Source organism: Plectropomus leopardus, chromosome 14 (genome assembly GCF_026936395.1).
Source record: "Plectropomus leopardus strain MGB_pleo_1.0 chromosome 14, ASM2693639v1, whole genome shotgun sequence".
Classification (NCBI taxonomy): Eukaryota; Metazoa; Chordata; class Actinopteri; order Perciformes; family Serranidae; genus Plectropomus; species Plectropomus leopardus.
Genome location: NC_142189.1, coordinates 33,445,886 through 33,452,539, shown reverse-complemented (window position 1 = coordinate 33,452,539; position 6,654 = coordinate 33,445,886). Strand labels below are relative to the sequence as shown.

At 41.4% G+C, this 6,654-nt stretch overlaps 1 long non-coding RNA gene across 1 annotated transcript; it reads left to right on the top strand.

Annotated features, from left to right (window-relative positions):
• Positions 1-211: 211 nt before the first annotated feature.
• LOC148187568 (uncharacterized) lies at positions 212-1,427 on the top strand. Its single transcript, XR_015778660.1, has 2 exons — positions 212-378; positions 751-1,427. It is a non-coding gene; the product is annotated as an uncharacterized LOC148187568 (long non-coding RNA).
• Positions 1,428-6,654: the final 5,227 nt, after the last annotated feature.

Genomic DNA, 6,654 nt, shown 5'->3' with positions numbered 1-6,654 from the left:
ATGACATAAATAAGAATAAATAGTCGAATAAAAGCTGCATAAATAAGTTTGAAAGTTAAAAGTGATTCATTTAATGTCAATTAATCATCAGAGTTAATTAAAAATGTTAATTCAGCAATCATTTAGTGTTTAAGATTAAAAGTCTGTTGACAGAAAATAACGTCGCTGCCCCTTTAAGGGACCGGCAACACAGACGCAGCACCTCAGTGACGCTGCAGCAGAGACCTGAGGGAGAGAGCAGAGGAGGAATCGGAGAAAACGAGCGGTGATTAATTAACAGAAAAAGCAGTGAAAAAGTCGATAAAACAGTCGAAAAACATAACTTACCTGGTCGGGAACTGACGGGGATTTTATGAGAACTAAGCCACATCGGTTTTGGTGAGTCTTATGTTTATTTTCATGCATTTTTCACCGTGTTGTACTTTTTTTTTCTGGCGGAGAGCTAACGCTAAAAACGTAGCTGTTTACAAAGAAATGCTCCGTCATAAACTGTTTACCAGTTAATATTTTGGGTTTATGAAGACTGTGGATGTTATAAAAGCGTGTGTAAGCTGTGTAAATGAGAGATTTGTGCAGTAATTAGTGCGGGAGACGGAGCCCTGAGATAAAAGAGAACGCTCCGCTGCCATTTTGAGTTGAAAAAAAAAAACACCGTAGCAGTAACATTACAACTCGGAGACTGTGAAGAATCTATTTGTGTGATTTGAGGATTTAAAAAGAGTTTTATTGTGTTTATGGCCTGTGTAACAGGTCAGGTTTTTTTTGGTCGGTTGGAAGCTCGGTCGGAGCGAGGATTGGTCTGCCATGTGCGGGCGTGCACATCCACAGACGGGATTCAAGATGGCGAGCCAGACCCAGACCTTCAACTCATCTTCTCCATCGCATCATTGAGGAAATCCTCTGCGTGTGGTAACTCACTGCCAGAGTGGTAGAAGTATCAGGAATTAGTTTGAACTGAACTGAACAGAACTGAGAACTGATTGAACTATTATTTTTTTGGACTGAATTGAACTGAACACTTGAACTCACATTTGGACTTGAACTTAAATTTAAAGTGTCATACTTTTATTTTCATATGTTTATATTTTTGAATGTGATTTGAATAACTGTGGTCCATTTTGATTTACTTGGGTTTTGAAGGTATTTTCTTACCTGTAAAAGAAAGAAAAAACAGTTAACTCAGGAAGAAAAATAGGAATCCTAAGATAGGTACAACCTAGGAAAAAGAGACTGGTCTAATTAAATTAGATTAGCTTTACTGAAATAAACTTGGTGAACTAAAGAACAAAAAGAAAGAGTGAAATACTTTTTTTTTTCCATTTATACTTACCTTGTTATTGGGAACCTGCAGGGTATTTTTGGTTTTATGTACTGTGTTTTATATGTGTGTTTTACATTCAGTAAATTGCCGGCCTTTTCTATTTAAAGCAACGGTCTCTGGTGTAATAATTCTTGCTCCCCACTCCTTAGAGCCTAGAACTGGTCCAGTGGCGCAGTTAGTGGTGTGATACCGGTGCTACAATTGGCAACTCCAGAGTGGAAGAGAGTCCATCCCCTCTCGAGAAGACTGGTTCCGGAGCCCATGCTGTGTGTCGAGGTGAGGCCGACTATATCTAGTCGGAACTTCTCAACCTTGCGCACCAGCTCAGGCTCCTTCCCCACCAGAGAGGTGACATTCCACATCCCCAGAGCAAGCTTCTGCAGCTGAGGATCGGACCGCCAAGGTCCCCGCCTTCAGCTGCCGCCCAACTCACACGGCACCCGACCCCTATGGCCCCTCCTATGGGTGGTGAGCCCATGGGCCATGGGCAGGAGCCGGGGGGGGGCAGTGACCCGTGTCCAGGCGAGGGAAACTCCAGAAGACCATTCGTCTTGTTCATCATAAGGGTCAGGTGAGCTACACTTTTTTGGTTCCCTCCCCTGGGATCTGTTTGCCATGGGTGATCCTCCTGCCCCCGACAACTGAGCTCCTAGGACCACTGGGACACGCAAACCCCTCCACCACGATAAGGTGGTAGCTCTCAGGGAGGGGGTGGCCTGCTGTGTATCTGCCCAAATCTTAACCATTATGCCAAGCACATGCATGAAGAAAAATGCCCCCTTACTTAAAGTTTTAGCTCACGCCACGCCCAAGAAGCACAAGGATATTTTAAGAGGTTGCTCCTCAGATCTTCTTCAGTCTTTGTCCGAGATTGCTGTTAATCTCTTTTAAAGGGAAACATACCCCTCTCTTGCCAACAGTACCAAAAACTCAAAAGACAAAAGAAATTGATCAGGTTGCTGGCTGACAAAAAAATTAGTCTGAAGCGTAAAGGGGTGCATTGCAGCAAACACAGGGTTTTCTCCTTCCTCTGCTTACTTAATAGGAGGACTGGTCAGAAAATCAGATTAACCTTGACAGAAGATGGCTCTCAAGACAGCGCAGAAAATGTTTTTGGTTTCACCTCAGCAGTTTAATCGTCTGACTCAAACTGCCTCAGCAACATCAGACAAACCGCCGAACACGATTTAGATTTGAAGATGAAAGAAATATTAGAGGAGCAAGGACTCAGTCCTTATAAAAAGATGAAAAAGTACAACGCTCTACTGCAGCGTTACCTTAATCTCATCAAACAAGGGCAGAATGAAGTACACCGCTTGACCTTGACTCAACTGCAAGATGAATTAAAACACGCAGAATCCGAGGAGGAAAAACAACCTAGCAAAGAGGAAGTGGCTGTACAGGAGATATTGAAAAACCTTCCTGTTCGTGATCATAAAAATGGAGAGTATGTATTGAATAAATTACCAGAAGCTCAGAGTGGGTGGACTCCCAAAGAGAGTTTATTTACAGAGGTAGAGCGGTGAGAGGTTCCCATATGATTGACCTGATCAAACAACAAACCGGTTCCTAAGAAATCCAATGCCCCCTCACCCAGAGGCTGGACCCTGTTTCTTGAAACTCTGTCTAAATTGAATATTCCAGAGACCTCAGTTTCTAACCTGTATGCTCGTGAACAATTTAGAAAGCTAAAATACCAAGGACAATTGCTCATGGAGGATGTGATGATTTTCTCTCCTCACAGAAACACCGTAAGAAAAAGAAGAAGAAAAGAAAGGTGTCCAGTGCGCCATGGCTAGGGTTTTCCCCATAATATTGCATGATTGAAGCAATGCATTATTATTATAAAGACTCTGTTACGTAGGATGATATTTTTTTTAAATTCTGTATGATTTTATTAAATTCAATAAAATAAGATTAAACAAATACATGGTTTTGGCTTTTTTTTCTACATCTTGCAGTCTATGACAGTCTATGACAATCTTTAAACATGTAATGAGCATGACAGTTGGTCACAAGAACTCGTGCAGGGAGGTGAAATACAACACTGATATTTTTCAACAAAGTCTGACACCATCACATCATTTTTTATCATGTTGTCTGAGGACAACCCACAGGCTACTGGTTATGGTAAAAAATGTTCTTTATCGCGCAATGATTTTCCAGGAAAAAGAAAATGCTTTTAGGGTAATAGTCAAATTCAGGGCTAAATAAGTCAAAGAAGGTAGCCATTCCCCCTTCTCCCAGAGTGATAGCCAGCCAGTGTTCTCCTGGCAATTGTTGAGGGTAAGTGTTTACAATATAGTAAGCAGGTAGCGATAGGGGTTGCAGGGTGCTCAATTAATCCGAAGCCCAAACACCGCAAAATATGTTACCCAGTAAGCGTCTTAGGAGTGTTTCAAGTTCACCAGTGTTCATCTTTTCAGTAATAATACACCAGAACTTCTCGCTTTGTATTGATCTCTGTAACAAAATCGTATGCAGCATAAGTAGTAAAGGTTTAAAGTGACTATGTCGCCACATTTCCCCTCTATTTTAACCCTTCGTAAAAGCGGAGCGTACAAGTCTCCAACCACTTGCGGCGGCACCAGATCGCAGTAACAGAAGAACTGGTACTTCCCGGCCTTTATATCAGAAGGATGAGGAGTGTTTTTGGGGCCGGGACCGCACGTGAACCATTAACTGGCGTTTAAACCTAAAATGTACACCATTGGGGGGAAAAACTGCACTTGATAGCAAGCGCTACCCGTCCATTGAAACACGTGTTTTAAGGGGACATACCTAAGAGTGACTTCAGGTTTCATCCTTTTAAGCAATGCATTAATTTGTCTCAAAATGATTTCTTTATCATCATAATAGCCTTACTCAAATCTTTCCCTGTGGATGTTTAATTTGCTATCGTAATAGGTACATTTTTGGGGTATGTGTTCATTGAACTCTGGAACTCTGTTTTCCCAAGTGTCTATCCATTCAAAAATTGCCTCCTCAGCGCTAACATTATAAAAAGTGTGAGAGTTTGAAATCTCTGTTAAAGCTACTTGACAGGGACCCTCCAAGGGAAGATGCTGGGCTAAAACCACTCGAAAGTCAGAAATGGTGTTTCCTGTATACACGCCGAGACTGGCGTTAGAAGGCAGACGTTGCATCCAAGGGCGGCACAGTGGCGTCGTGGTTAGCACTGTTGCTTCACAGGGTCCCTGGTTTGAAACTCGGGTGGAACGGGGTTCGGTCCGTGGACAGGGGCCCTTCTGTGCGGAGTTTGCATGGCGTTAGAAGGTACGTGTCTGTGTGGGTTCTCTCCGGGGTCTCTGGCAAAAACAAACATTTATGAGACTTACTTGTTTTATTCAGCAAAATAATCTTCACAAATGAACGGCACCCTCTATGAGATATCCTCAAGCTTCTGGTAGCTTCTCATGAGGTTGGTCCAATGATGAGCAACAGAAAATTTGTTAAAAATCAGACCAATGATTTAGGACGAGCATCAGTAACTGGCGGACATCGGTCCGGATCCGGACCCAAATGTCATCCTATCTGGACCCCTGGCCAAGTTGTAATAAAATGCAAGAATAAGAACAATGATGTTTACAGAGTAGGGCTGGGAAATTAATCAAAAAATAATTGAAACCGACGTTCAGAAGCTCTACCCATGTCTCAGTTATTTGAATTTTATTCTGTTAATCTTTTCTCCACCGGGGCTGCCAACTCCCCCACATCTGCCGTGTCTCTCGTGGTTTTGGGCTCTGTATTGCGCTCTCAGAACACAAGAAAATCTTACACCAAAACATCGCAACAGCAGAAGTGATGAACAATTGTGTAATGAAATGAACGACTTTGACTCTAGAATACAGATGAGTATTTAACAACCGAGTCGAATGTGCTTCCACAGCGTTGCATAATTCAAACAGCTGATGGTCCAACAGCAGCGCAGTGAGACACACAAACAGAGCAGAGCTTCTCCTCATAGCACCAAAGTGTCTGAAAAAGACAAATTTTCAGATGTGGAAAGTGACTTCTTTAGACTTCTGCTACTAGACTACTTTGTTTTAGTTTCAGGTTTAGTCAGACTTTTATTTTGAAACACTATGACGCATCGCTCCCTGTGTCACCCAGCCGCTCGCACTGAGCTCTCATTATTATTACCAGGGGATAGTGATTTGATTTAGCGATTTGGGGGCCTGGCGCCACAGACCCATTGCTTTGTTTTCACCCTTTCTCCAACTGGGAATGTTGGCAGGCTGTTGGCAGCTATAGAAGAAGTCGGCCTTCTCAAAACTTTTTTTCCCAAAGTAAAACGACTAATAGCACTCAGCAGAAGTTCAAGGCAGAGTCCTGCAGTCAGAGGTTGGCGTATTATCAGCACGATGTGCTTAAATTGACCCAAAGTTTGTCTTTTAATTTTTATATAATGCTGGAAAGTTTAATACATAATAAAACATCATATGTTAATAACACTCCAACATACCATGGTCAAATGAAACCATGTCAGTGTATTATGAGGGTAAAAAAAAAAAAAAAAGGAAAGAGCAAAGTAGCCGTTCATTAATCGTAATCGAGGTAAAATGTTCAGTTGATCGTGATATTAATTGTAGGTATGCGGTTCAGACTTTTACTGGGAAGAAATTTTAGTAGGACCTATGTTAGTGGACCTCTTTGAAATGTATTTGATAACCCTGGTTTAGGAGATTTCAAAATGTGTTTTTTGAAAAATTAAAAACTGTGGAAAATCTTGTTAGACAGACCTTTGTGGTTCTTGAGGGCATTTTTGTAGAACACATTGCTCTGGACCTGTGTGTCGAATTTCAGGCCAATCCTGCTCACAGTGTGGGGAAGAGACCTTTCCAAAACTGGATCTTGGTCCTTGCCCTCTAATGAGCCAATGCTTGATTTGTCTGTTCTGGGCTCCTTTAGGAAATGGCACTGCAACATGGCCCACTCTGTGAAAGAATACCTGGTGTTTTCATTATTATGATTGTTAACATGTCACATTATTTTAGGTTCTCATTAAAAAAAAAATGTAATCTCAGGCCTCACTGACATCTCCTGATGTTGTTCTCATGTAACATTTTTGGAACGTTTTATAGAAGAACATTCTATGATCTGTCGCCTCAAAAAATCACCAAATCATCCTGAAAATGTTGCAGTTTTAATGTTAGATCAGCATTTAACCTTAAAGGGATATTATTTGAAATAATTAACATCCTTAAATCTTTGAACATTCGATTAAACATTTTTTTCTTTAAAACATTATTGCAACTTGTAGGCAACATTGTTTAATGTTGTGGGAACATTCTCTGCTAGCTGGGATGGCTCATTCTAATGCAACGAAAACA